Raw genomic sequence first — 14,497 nt, 5'->3', positions numbered from 1 at the left:
ACCCAGTTGGAGTCAACAGACTTTTTTCTCCTTCGGTGAGTGCTTCATTCCCAATCTTGTATATTATAGAACTGCAAAAGGAATGAAAGATGGTGACTAATAAAGATCCTCTACTTTACTAGTGGACAGGGGCATGCAAGGTGTAATAACGTCATTGTGTGATGATAGGTAACTCAGCCTGTCTAGGCCTCACTTTCATGTCTGCACAGTGAGGAGATGGGGTTTTGTGGTCCCCAAGGTTCTCTGCCCAGTGCTGTGAGAAACGTTAAATAATGCAGCAGTAGGCAATCCAGCCCTGTGTTTTTCCATGGAAGTGGCAAGAAGAGACACTTCCCTGCATCCCCCTCAGTAGAACTTTTGAAGTTTTTTCCAAATATGTTTTGAAGTTAAGTGCCATTTTGGTAAGTGAAGCCTTGCATTTTGAACCCTTGCAGGGCAATTTCCTGATGCAATGTAGCCCATAGGGTGATTTCACAGTTGATTAACTGTGTATGTTTAAGCCAGGGTGACTCACAGAGAGTGTTTACTATGTGCCAAGCACTGTGCAAGTGTTTTTACATATATTATTGTGTCTAATCCACACAATCTTATCAGGTGGGTTCTATTATCATCATTTCACAGATAAGCCAATAAAGTGACTGAATGACTGAGACACTTGCCCAAGCAAATTGTACAACTGAGATTTGAATCAGGACTGTTTGATCTAGATTCAGGCCACCCAGGATCACCCAGGACTGCATCCTGTAATGTGCTTATGTATGTGTATGTGCTCCACACAGAACTGCTTTATTTAAGCCGCACCACGGCATGTGGGATTTTAGGTCCCCGGCCAGGGATTGAACCCGTGCCCCCTGAATTGGAAGAGCGGACAGCCAGGGAAGTCCCCTTCTCTGTCCTTTGAAGGTTTTTCAGCATGAATGGAGTAGCCACTCTCTTCACATCAGTAGCAACGGCCATTACTTAATGAAGTCGTCTGCAAATCACAAATTCCATTCTCCCTTCCCTCCTCTGCTCTATAATGATTTCATTCGCTGACATGAGACATTTAGATTAACTAACTCCTTTTGAAGTTTTAAATGGAGTTCTTATCTGGAGGGAAAAACATTTTCTTTGTCTTGGTTTTCAGATAAATGGAACTGTTACTGGGCATCTATAAGGTCTAGTGCAATTTCCTTTTCATTCACATTTTTCTTCATTGAGTACACATAGCTCATTTTGGTGTTTATTGCTAACATTTGCTAAACACTGTGAGTAAAATGCAGATATCTGCCTCACTTAAATTGAATTTTGAACGTTTCATTCTTGGTTATTGAGTAATTCCAAGCTTTCAGCTTCTCTGGATTTATGTTGCCAGCTCCTTTCCTTTAGAAAGAAATAGTCTGATCATTTGTGTCGTGTGCTTTCTTAACAAATTTCTTCTTAGGGCAAAAGAAAGTCAGAATATAATTTTTCATAATGAATAGTTTGATTATGACAGTGTTGTTTTATTCAGGTCTTTTGGGAACTTGTAGGATCCCTGCCTTACTAACTAGAACTGTTGTATGCATGTAGCGGGTTTGTTGTGCTTTATTCTGAAAAACTGAAGATATTCACTAAATGTACACCAACCATGAGATATGCACTGCTGCTCCTAAGAACTTTAGCCTTGAGGTTCCATTTAATTAAAATTTGTAAGTAGGCCTCATTTAGATTGAGCAGAAATAAAGTTCACCTTTGACTACAGAAGAGATGGTTTATTTCATTAAACCATGTAGTACTTTATAGTCACCGAGATTTCAAGCAAGTATGTTTAACATCCTTAAGAGAAAGTTTAATGACACTACCTTTTTTGAATGTGTTCTGTGCCCAGAATCTAATCGTTGTAATGCTAATCACTATAATGCCACAAAGAAATTTGATTTATAGAGCTTAAGTAGAAGATAAAAATCTCTAATGCAATGAATAAACTATATAGAAAAATATATGAACAAGAGTTGGAGTATGTGAACTAGCATATAGTAGTTGGCATATTCAAAAGGAGAGAGAAAACTAGAAAAATGGAAATTATGCTGACCCCTAAAAGCAGGGTGGAATTTAGAAAAGCAGAGAAGGAATCGGCTTTGAGTTAATGGCTTTAGATTGACAGTGGGATGGAGAAAGCAGAAAAATACCTTCCTTTCAAAATCTTTAATTATATATATATTACTGAATTTTTAACATTATTTTTAAGATTTTTCATGTTAACCCGGCAGAGTTGTTTTTTGATTTTTGGTTTTAGAAGTCTTTCATATTTAAGTATTTTACAAATGCATGCGATTGTCGTCTTAATATGACTGTATGTTTATCAGTTCAGGAAAATACCCAAGATATGTAAACTTATAGTATTAGCAAATTGGAAGGAGGCAGAGTGAAAGAGGTGAAAGGAATCAGGCCAAAGAAGAAAAATGAGAAACTGAGAAGATTAAAAGCCCTGCTTAGCATAGAATATTCTCTGGAAGCCAGCCGAACGTAGCATTATTCAGCTGGGAACCCTTCCCGCCCATTCCCACCGTTTTCTACCTGAGACCCGGCCCACTCCGTGCAGAGGTTGCAAGCTGTGTTAGGTACTGAGGCTGGGACAGCTGTACCACCCCCTCCCCCCGCCCCGGCTTTCTCCCCTTTCTGCCTCATAATGGATTATTGTCGAATGAGGACTGGGTTCTCATAATGGATCTTTTCAGTTATTTATATTTTGGGGGGAGCTGAATTGAGCGTAGTGTGTACATGCTAAAATGCTGTCTTGGCATTCTGTTAAGCTATGGACTCCGGAAGAAAAACCAGGTTGGTAGAAACTCGGTGAAAGTTCTACTCCAGGTTTTTCGTTTTTTAAAGAATTGTTAAATAACTGAGCATTTGAGTCTCCAGTAGGCAGGTTTCCATAAGACATTTATAGTAAATGAACCCTAATGTCTGGTGTTTGAGTCAGCTTTGTTCCTGTTGTTGTTTCTGATCTCTGTGCCTCAGAGCTAGAGAAGTCAACTATAACTTTCTTTTAAAGGAGTAAGCAATGGCACCTCTCTGAGCCTGCTTTGCCCCAAACTATCCCGTTTTAGTTCTGATTTTTTCCAGCTTCTTTCTTCTGGAGGAGGTGGGAGGTTTCAAGTCAGGATAATATGTGGGCCCACTTCCTCTGGTGAAAACAAAACCTTGCAGGATGCTTTTGTGCCTCGCAAATAGATTTAAAAACTATTTTGAGACGAAATTTACAGTGCACCTCTTTGAAGCTAACCCCTAAAATTTGTCCAAGGTTTTACCTGGAGGCATCTTTGATTTGCTATACCAAGGAAGACATTCCTGTTTCTTATACAGCTAATACGTAAGAGTGTGTCTAGGCAATAGTGCCTTGATTCATCCCGAGCTACAAGCTCTTTAGGTCCTTCTGATGATGTCATCATGTGCATTTTTTGGATCTTGCTACTTCCTCTGACCTTAAGAGAAAATATTACCAGCTGTTAGCTTTCAGCCTGGACTTGGCAGTGTCTTGCTGTGGCCCCTGCTATTATTGCTGTATCAGCAAGCAGAGCAAATGAGCCTGGAAACATTTTATTCAGAGACTAAAAATAAAGTGTATCAGAGTCATAAAGGCAATGGCAAAAGCAGATTTAGATTTGTTTTAACAAGGTGGCAAAGTGACGAGAACCCTCTTCTGGCTCCGTAGAATAGACTGTTAGAAGACCTGGGCTGGAGAATAACTGAGGGGCAAGTATATCATGGCTGGGGACCCACTGTGATGAAAAAAATACATGAAAGTATTTATATTGTCTTTCAAAAAGCAGTTTTATCACAAATGATCTTCTAATATTCACTCTGCTGAGAGACTGCGTAACCTTTAAACAGAATCTCGCAAATGAACAATTTCATTAATCTTGTTGGCACTTTCTAAAACTGAGTTAGAACTGTTGCTTATTGTTACTGTCCTATATTTATGAAATACTATGTTTATATCAGGAATCAGCAAACTTTTTTCAAAGCACCAGAGATCATAAGGATTATAGGCTTTATGTAGATACTTATATAACCATTTTAAGATGTAAAAACCTTTCTTAGCTTGCGGGCTGTGGTTTGCCAACCTCTGGTTTTTATGATCACCTGGTAAAATCTCGTTTGGTAGCTCTCCCCTCACACTTACTTCTGCAATTATTAATCCTCTACCGTTTGCCTGACATCAAGAATGTAAATACGAACGTAAAGACAGTTCTTTTCCTAAAAGATCTCCGTCTCAGGAGAGAGAAAAATACGTAAACATACTTATTACGAGTGTTTATTATCATGTAGTGTGATGAATGATGTCCAGAGGTGGTGTGACTGGGCAAGGGGGTTGGAGAGGGCTCCACAGACAAGCCGCAAACATTTCTAAGCAGCAAAGAGAGGACAGTGCATTCCAGGAAGGAAGATAATATTTACACCTTAATGTGAGACACTTATTCTGGGTTTTTTGCCTGTCTCATTATAAAAGCTCAGTTCCCAGAAAATAGCATATATAACATGAGCTCAGTCACTACAAAAACTTCTGTAGACATTCTGAGGAAAAGCACATTATTCAATAATTACAGAGCAAAATAGGAATAGCATTTAAGCATTTGACTTCTGCTTCTTCTGAATGCATTATTTTTCTTTAACAGACACTGATCACTCGATAAGTTCGATTTAAAACACAAAGATTTAGACATGTAAACAATGAGGTTACATATCTCGTGTAACTGCTAAGATTACATATGAGGTTATGTAAGGTTTAGTGGGGTAGGTTTCTCGAGCACTCTATTCCATTCCCAAGTTTATTACTAACTTTATAGTTGTGTGCAAAATCTGTGGTCTCTACCAATTCATCTTTAATATGACAGCATTGAAGTGGATGATTTCTAAAGCCCCTTCCAGTTCTAGATGCTGTGACTAGAAAAGTAGACAGAGTGCATATCGATAGATACTTTTTTCCTCTGCAGAAATCTAATTTGATTTGTCCAAATTTCAAACTCTCACTTATTCTAATTCCAATCAATCCCGAAGTCCCTGAACTATGATACTATTTAGTAATGCACCGTATGCCAAAAAAAAAAAAAGTAAGGATTTATGGTATCCTTGAAGTTGTTCTACAGTACTCAAATGCTGTATCAGTAGAGAGGTGGTATTGCACAGGCTCTGAAAGCAGACGGGCTGCGTTCAAATCCTGTCTGTACTACATTCTCTCTCTGCGACTTTGGGCAAGTTCCTCAGCCTCTTTGTATCTGTTTCCTCAACTGCAAAATGGGAATAATGCAGGACCCGCCTCGCAGGGTTGTTAGAAGGATTAAATACATTAATAGTTGTAAAGGTCTTATAGTTGCATTGGCAATTCTGTTATTGGCAAAAATAAGCACTCAAAGTATGTCAGTTACTTACTATTACTAAGTAAAGATAATTATTATAAATAATCCTTTCAAAATACTAAGGCAAATTTATCAGAATGTTTTTAAATTACTGTTAATGCTTAGGAAATTGCTCAAATATGACACTGAACAAAATGCACAGGTAAAAATCTGTATGTGGTATACTTAAAATTCCCATATAGTTATATATGAATAGAAAACATACTGGCAAGAATCACACCAAAATATTAGTGTGTTGGGTAGCTAGTCTGAAAAGATAATAGTTCTTAATGAAGTGTGCCTCCCAGAATTTATACTCCTCTTTTCTTTTCCTTGAAATGGCCCCATATAATCAGTAAAATGCAGCAGAAGTAACTCTATAGACTTCTAAGACAAGGTCGTAAGAATCCTTGCAACTTTTGCCTTAGTGTCTTAGAACACTTGCTTTGGAGGGAAACCCACTGCCATTTAAGAAATCAAGCTACCTTGAAACCATCATGTCATGGGGAAGCCCAGGCTAGCAAAGTGGAGAGATGTTTTATCAGCCCTCAACTGTTCCAGCCATCCCAGCCCCAGGTGCCAGACTGTGACATCTGACTGGCACACCCCAAGGGAGAACCGCCCAGCTAAGCTCAGTCAAACCTCAGAATTATGAGATACGATAATATACTGTTTTAAGCCTCTCTGTGTGAGGTGGTTTGTGATCCAAAAATAGTAAACCCAATTCAGTGAATTTTCTATAGCAGGAACGTATCATATTTGTTAAGAAAAGCAATAATTTAATCTCTTCAAATAATGTTATTTCAAAATACTTTCAATGTTGAGTATTTATGTTTTATATATGTTTTTAAGTTTTGTTTTTGGTAATTTTCAATTAACCTATAAATTAAATTGACAGGAGCAACCATTCATTAGCCATCCTAAATAATGTTAATTTATCAGACTTAGGATGAGTATAGGTGTACAAAATCACAGAATAGTCTAGGAATTATATTTATTTGTGTAAAAATTCTATGTCACCTGTTGTAGAGAATCACCTTTGTCTAAAACATATCTATAAGATTATTTTTTGACAGTGACAAAGGGGGTATATTGGAATGTGTTTTGGTTTTGTCTGTTTTGGTTTGGGGGTTTTCTTTTCTTTTTTTTTTTTTTGACCATGCCACGTGGCTTGTGGGATTTTAGTTCCCAACCAGGGATGGAACCCAGGCCCCCAGCAGTGGAAGCTTGGAGTCCTAACCACTGGACCTTCATGGTGGAATGTGGTTTTTTTTGTTTGTTTGTTTGTTTTGCAGTACACAGGCCTCTCACTGTTGTGGCCTCTCCTGCTGCGGAGCACAGGCCCCGGACGCGCAGGCTCAGCAGCCATGGCTCACGGGCCTAGCCACTCCGCGGCATGTGGAATCTTCCAGGACCGGGGCACGAACCTGTGTCCCATGCATCAGCAGGCAGACTCTCAAACACTGCGCCACCAGGGAAGCCCTGGAATGTGTTTTTAGTTGGCCTATCCTAACCTGGAAAATAAAAATCTATGGTTCTTAACCCCTTGGGAGTCATGTGACCGCAGACCCGGGGATCTGATGGAAACTAGAGGGTATGCACCTGCTCTCCTCCCCAAGAAATGCACAAATACATTGATAAGCAAAATGTTGTAAACAGTGTTGGGTTTCCATTCACCCACTGAGACCCATGTATGTACTTTAGGTTAAGAATTCTGGTTTAGGGCATTACCGTTCCTCAAACAATGTTACAGGGCGTTACACATATAGATGCTATAATTTCCATGTCTGTTACATCAAAGAGAAATTAACACTTTTCTATTTTATCGAGTCCATAATTTCAAATTTTATATTACAAAATTAAGACCTCTGCCAAAACAATTAACTGAGTTAAAATATCACTAATTTAAAAGTTTAGTATTTTTTTTTTATTGTCAACATGGGGTAACTGACGAGGTGGTGTTTTACCAAAAAAAAAGAAAGAAACCAAAACATACAGAGGGTCAATTGTATACTGATACGATACAGATTTGGGTGGAAAAGTGTGGTGAAAAACAGAGTAATGCCTCATTAAAATAACTTCTTCACTAAATGCTGTGTGGCCTAGCTGTAGATGTGACACAGACCTAATAGCTAAATAGGGCTTTCCTGTTTATATTTTACACTGTGAGACCAGATATTGAATAAATAATCCTTTGTGGCAATAATCTTTGTGTGTGTTCCGAAGTTGATTTCTTCCAAGTTAGTCCTAGTTCTGCATACTTTGGCTTTATTAGTAAGAAAAGATATTTCTGGAGACACTGAGGACATTTTAACTAAGGTAATTAAGGAAAAAGTACACTCTTGTGATGAAATGTTATATTTAAAATGCATGTTTTTTTGAAGACCAATTTAGTTTTTGAAGAAATCTCAAGTTTTGAGTTGAGGTTAATGGGAGGTAAACATCTCAAAAGATTCCTTTCTTCTGCTGTAATCACTGTGTGTTTCAACAGTTGGTTATTATTATCTCTGTTTCTGAGTAACTCACATTTGAAGTACGTGAGAGGTCGGAAGTACTGTGTAGAATTTACCTTCAATAACCTGTTAATTTGGGTTTTCTTTGTAACTGTTCAAAAGATTTATGTTGTCATAAGCTATACATAAATTTATGTTCTGTAACTGTATATACAGTAGAAACCTTGGAGTTATTCTTCAGAGGTGAACAACAACAATTTAAAGCCTATTTACTTTTACTTCAGGTGTTTCTGGGAGCATTTACCAATGGTTTCTCAATTTATTTTGAATTGCCTAGAGATAATAATTGGAATTGTGACTCCATTCCAAAGCATCTTGTTTCAATTATCTATTGCTCCATAAGAAACCACCGCAAAACTTGGTAGCTTAAAGCCACAATTTATTGTCACTTATATTCTGGACTCTGAGTGCTTCTCCCTTGGTGTCTCCCATGTGGTTGAAGTCAGGTGTCATTGGGGGCGCAGTCTCCTGAAGCCTTGACTGGGCTTGATATCTACAGGGGCTCACTCACGGGTCTCGCAGTTGAAGCTGTCAGCTCAGTGCTCAGCTGGATCTGGCAGTTGGAGCACCTGCACCTAATGAGTTCATCTGAATTGCTCCTCACAGCATGGTGGTCTCAGATTGGTTGCACTTTTTCATGGGATCAGCTTCCTAGAGACAGGCAATTGAAGTTTCCAGGCCAGTTAAGGGTAACACATGGAAGTAACACAATGTCACTTGCACCCCATTCTGTTGGTCAGAGCAATAAAAGGGCCTGCCCAGATTCAAAGGAGTGAGGCAGTAGACTCTGACTCCAGACACATGTGCGATGGGAGATAGTGTTGTGACCATCTTGGGAGCTCCCCATACATTTTTCCTATACTGTAATATGTATAATAAATTGAACATGTGTTCTGTATACAAATCACATGCAGAAGACGGCGAAAATGTCCCTCCAATTACAACGAGCATTACTAAAAATTAACTCTGTTTCTAGACTTCCTCAAGAATCAGATAACCAATATAGTTAGTGGCAAACCTAGATTTCAAACTTAGGCCAGTTTAACTCCAGAACCTGGGCTTTTTCTGCTTTACCTACAAAATTACTGCTCTCAGGACTGAAAAATTAAAATGAATGTAAAATAATACTATGAAAAACATTCCATTACATCTTCACCCTCACATATATTCTTCCCTTATAAAGTAAAAATAATTTTTTAAAACTTAAAACCTTGTTGGTTTAGATCCATTTTAACATAAGACATAGGTTTGAGAATTTTCATCAGATAACATTAAACATGCTTAATCTGGTTTTGCATTTCTAGCCAGAATAGTGAGGATCAAGTTTTTCTGGGGCGGGGGCGAAATGGTTTTCAGAAAGCTATCTGGTTTTATAAGGGTGTTATATAGCAGTGTTTCTCAAAGTGTGGTCCTTGGACTAATCACCTAAACTGGGAAACTTTTAGAAATGCACATATTCAGGCCCCACCCCTAATCTACTTGAATCCAAAACTCTCAGAGTATTTTAACAACGACTACTCTACAGAAATTCTGTTTTGGGGAGATTGCATACATGCGTACCTCAGAGATATTGTGGGTTCAGATCCAGACCACAACAATAAAGCAAATATCACAGTAAACCAAGTCACACGAATTTCTTGGTCTCCCAGTGCATATAAAAGTTATGTTTTTACTTTACTGTGGTCTGTTCAGGAGGAGAAACACTGTGGAAATGGGTGTTCATTGTGACTAAAGAGTTATCTGCCTGTGACATCACCATGAGATGTAGACTCAGGCAATCCTAAGATTATAAAATGGTCCATCTAAGCCATCTGTTTCACAGGTTTGCAAGTGTCTTGTTGGCCAGGTGTGAGTCTCTGGAGCCCCAGAGATCTCTAGGGTGGGGCACAGTAATTGATATTTGTTACAAGTGCTACACCAGATCCATACTGCTCTCAGTTTGGGAATCATGGATTCAGGCATTATAACTTACTTCCTCCCCCTAGTTCCTCTATCAGGTCTTGTGGGCCAAGTCAGTGTCCCTTAGCTGTCAGTGCTCTTGCATTTGAATGTTTAAATTTCATATGCTTTCCCTTCTCTCCAATCTCATCTCCAACACAAGTCTTCTCTTTATCAGGCAAGGTTCTTCATTCAGTGTTCATGCCCATGTGTGACATCGCACATCACCAGTAATTAATATGTATTGGTTGCCTCTTATGTATAAAGCTGTATGTTAGGTAATCAGATACTGTAAAATTAAGAAATCCCTGCTCTCTGAGAGCCAGTGATATACAATGACGCATGCAAGATATACAGATAATAATAGCAAAAGTTCTAGTTCTTATAGCTTAGAGCCATAATTCTTAATCCTGACTGTACATTGAAATTACTTGGGGAACTTTAAAAAAATATCAGTGGCATCACCCCAGCCCAGACCAATTAAATCAGAATCTTTGGAGTAGGTAACAGATACAGAGATGAAAGTCAAATACTATTAATGTAAAATTTTATAAATTATGTTTTTTGGTACATTTTATACTTCATTTCTCAATTCTTATTTGTTGTCCTTTTCCAAGCATTATATTTAGCACATAGATACTCACTTTACCCAACCTAGACATTCAAGATTTCTTAATTTACAAATATATTAGATAGAAACAAATCGTACAGGAACCATAAACAAGAAATCTGTTTTAATATTAAATTTCAGTTTCATCTTTTGCCTTCTATAAATAAACAAATGAAATCTAGAACATATTTAATCTATTGTTTATTTCCTTCATCCTTCAAAAACTATTTCCGTATCTCTTGGCCAAAAAAATCATATAGTATATGTATATTTCAGAAAATTGTATCATCTCTTACAGCAAGTACATTTAAACAGTTCATGGCTAAACATTTTAGCTATTCACTAGCATGCTCTTCTATAACCTATAAAGGTTGTAGATATTTCAGTCTCTCCTAAATTACGTTCTGCAGTGGAAATAACAACAGACCTTATTTGGAGGCTGATGGTGGAGGTGTTATTAGCATCCTGGCATCTCTAATCCCCCTGCACAACAGCTTTGAGAACTGTAGCCACAAATCACACAAACAGTAGTGATACAGTAAGTGAGGAAAATGCTTACTAACGCCATGATGATAGAAATCATGATGTGGCACGATTACCTATTAGACTAAAAAAGGTATTTTTATTATTCAAGTTGTACTTTTTTTTTTTTTAACCACTAGAGGTCCCTCAATCCTTAATCATGTTTGATACACGCAGGCCATTTTCAGTGCCCGTCAGACTGTCGCAACACTTGGCTGTTATTTCCATGACTCTATATTAACCCAATTTTTAATATAAAAGGACAAAATTTTATTTTTAGAACTAGCTTTTTAAAAATTATACTTTTAATCCCATCTGGATACAGAAAATACCAGTATCTAAGGAGAGAAGAGGGATGGAAAGGACAGGAAAATGAGTTAATAAAATGGCAGTGAAATAGAATTCCTTTGAGGTTAAGTGAAAACACAGTCTGCTTTGTGAGTTGGGAACAAACAAGACCATTCCTTTCTTTCCACCTTAGGTCTCAATTCCTTGTCTTGTCTATTCAGTGTTAATCTATCAGTATAAAAGTATAATTAACACGATTATTTTTATCAATAGGGGTAAAAAAAGAAGGTACTTTAGATAGCATGACTTTGATAGGACATGACTGATACAGTTTTTTGTCACAGTTAGTACTATGTTACAAATCATATTACTTTGATTTTAAATAAACATAAATGTTCCTGTATCTGTCCCTGAACTAATTTAAATATTCATTCATTGAATGATTGCTCCCTGCTGAACAAAAAGGCAGACTACCTACCTTTAGGCAAATAATTTAATAGGCAGTTATTATTCCAGTGTAGTATGTTTAACGTAAATTCCTTTGGTTTAATAGCTTGATTTATTTCAACAAAATATGAGCGTGTATTAGAGACAGCAATACTAAATTATAAACTTCAGAATTGCTAAGAGAACAGATCTTTATGTCCCCACCACAAAAAAAGAAATGATAATTTTGTGACATAATAGAGGTGTTAGCTCATGCTATAGTAGTAATCATATTACAATATGTACATGTCAGATCAACACGTTGTACACCATAGACTTACATAGTATGTAAGTTTATATGTCAGTTATATCAATAAAAATAGAATTTAAAAAGATGAGTATAGTTATATTAATATACCTCCTATTTCTTTAATGATTTAAGGTTACATGGGAATGAAAATATTTTACCCAACAACAGTTAGTGATCTTTTATAGCAAGAGCGACCCATAACTTGCCATGGGGTATCTGTTTGTACAGGACTTGTCTTTTTTAGTTTGTTCATTTCACTCTGGCTTGTGAACAAAAGGAGGACAACCCCATTATTTCCTCAGAGAGTAATTTTCTCCAACTAGGCTATTATGTTTGCACTCTTTTAGATTAGGCTTATTAAGGGAAACTAATACTAATGTAGGCAAGAATTTTTAAATATAGTATTTAAATGTATATGTTTTATTTTATTCATTTGGAAATGAAATAGTAGCTTTTTAACAGTAACTTACATTTTGATCACTAGATGGCACTAAGCACATATAGCTAAGGAAAAAATAGCCTTTTCTCAGCAATTGTTTTTGAATACAGATGCTTAAGTATATAAATGTTCTCAGCATTACGTACTACAAATCTTTTGTTATCCAGCCCATAATATTACTGTTGCTACAAAAGCTTTGTTTTTCTGGGTGAAATAATCTTACATATGATTCCTTTAGATAAATTCTGGGAAAGACACAGCTTCTGCCATTGCTTTGATAGCCACTCACTCATCAAACTATTCTATTTTTAGTTATTTAATTTTATTCTTTTGTCTTCCTTAAATTAGTCCTCTACTACTAGTACCTCCTCTTTCCTGAAAAACAAAGTATATTTTAATTTTTTTAAGGGCCATTACATAGCTTCTGGGATATTAAGAGATCCTAGAGATTTACACATGTGTTCTCTGTAGGGCAAAATACAAGAGCACAAACTTTGTTTTTGTTCTTGGTGTTCTGATGTCTGAATATTATTCTCACTTTTTAACATTCTTTATTTTAAGTAATTTTTTTAATCGGGTTATGATTAATTCTTACAATGTATTATTTTCTGAACAGAGATGCTGTAGGCTGCAAATAATAGATATCCTTAATGTTTAAGCTCATTAAATTGGGTTGTTTTACATGACCAGGACATTGGAAGGAATTATCCTGTTAGGTTAGACTGGTAGACACCCACCCTCCCTGAGCACCTAGCCCCTCAGAAGAGGATGAAACCTCAAACAAAACCAGAATACTCTTTAGCAAAGAAGGAGGGGAGTGGATTTGGGCAGTCAGACAACAGTATTTGCTACCATTTCTGCTTTTGTTTCTTCTTTTTTTTTTTTCTTAAGAGACTCTTCTGTCCTGACATTCTTGATATATAACTTTCATTTCATTTATTTCAAGTGCATGACATTGTACAGAATTACAGTTATAGCCTGTATCTATTGCAGAGTTTATAATTCACTACAAGCTCGTTCACTTCTTGTTTTGTTTATGCCTGTGTCTTTTTCCTAGCAGTTAAGGAAAGTAGGAACTCAGGTTCTCTTTATTTGCTTACTACTGCTATCATGCCCAAAGAACAGTATCTCTAAAGTGCTTTATGAATCTAGTAGCATTTCAACCAAATCTGCAATTATGTGCCTAAGTACTCATAACTTTTAAGGCATCATATCAGACATAGTGGGTGCATCTGACCAGGACTTCTGGAAATGTTGGTACCAGCTGCTTCGGAGCTCAGGCTGACCCCCTGGGCTCTAAAGACCCAAAGGGACAGAGCTGGCAAGCCCAGCTCAGTGACTCAGGTTCTTCGGCTTTCACTGTCAACTGCACTGCCTTCCTGCCTTTTCTTTTTCTTTTTGTTTTTTTAATGATTTTTAAAATAATTTTTATTCATTTTTTTGCTGCGCTGGGTCTTCATTGCTTTGTGCGGGCTTTCTCTAGTTGCAGCGAGTGGGGGCTACTCTTCGTTGCGGTGCTCAGGCTTCTCATTGCAGTGGCTTCTCTTGTTGTGGAGCACAGGCTCTAGGGGCGCGGGCTTCAGTAGTTGCAGCATGCAGGCTCAGTAGTTGCGTCTCGGGGGCTCTAGAGCACAGGCTCAGTAGTTGTGGTGCACGGGCTTAGTTGCTCCACGGCATGTAGGATCTTCCTGGACCAGGGCTCCAACCCGTGTCCCCTGCTTTGGCAGGTGGATTCTTAACCGCTGCACCACCAGGGAAGTCCCCTTCCTGCCTTTTATGACTTGTTTTTCCATTTAACATCACATCACCTCCCAGGGGCTGTAATAGACCAGGGCCTCTAGTCTCAGTTTCATCTGAAACAACACTGACTCAGGAACCCAGCTCCCTTCTCCACTGCATCATGCCAAAGACGTGTTCCTGGTGCATTATCTAAATATGTATTTGTTTGTTATCCGTATTCAGCAAATATTTGTTGAATGATTGAAAGAATATTTATTAATTGACATTGCAAATGCAGTAAGATTTTCTTTGATTTGAAAATGCTGATGTATTGTGTTTATCGTGTTATCTGTTTTAACACTTTATCAGTCC

At 37.5% G+C, this 14,497-nt stretch overlaps 1 protein-coding gene across 1 annotated transcript in view; it reads left to right on the top strand.

The window, feature by feature from the left end:
* NT5DC1 (5'-nucleotidase domain containing 1) overlaps positions 1–14,497 on the top strand; it is a 118,726-nt gene that overhangs the window by 80,941 nt on the left and 23,288 nt on the right. The window lies entirely within an intron of this gene.

This window comes from Phocoena phocoena, chromosome 12 (genome assembly GCF_963924675.1).
Source record: "Phocoena phocoena chromosome 12, mPhoPho1.1, whole genome shotgun sequence".
Taxonomy (NCBI): domain Eukaryota; kingdom Metazoa; phylum Chordata; class Mammalia; order Artiodactyla; family Phocoenidae; genus Phocoena; species Phocoena phocoena.
Note: the sequence above shows the minus strand (reverse complement) of the source record. Positions and strands in the feature narration are given on the sequence as shown.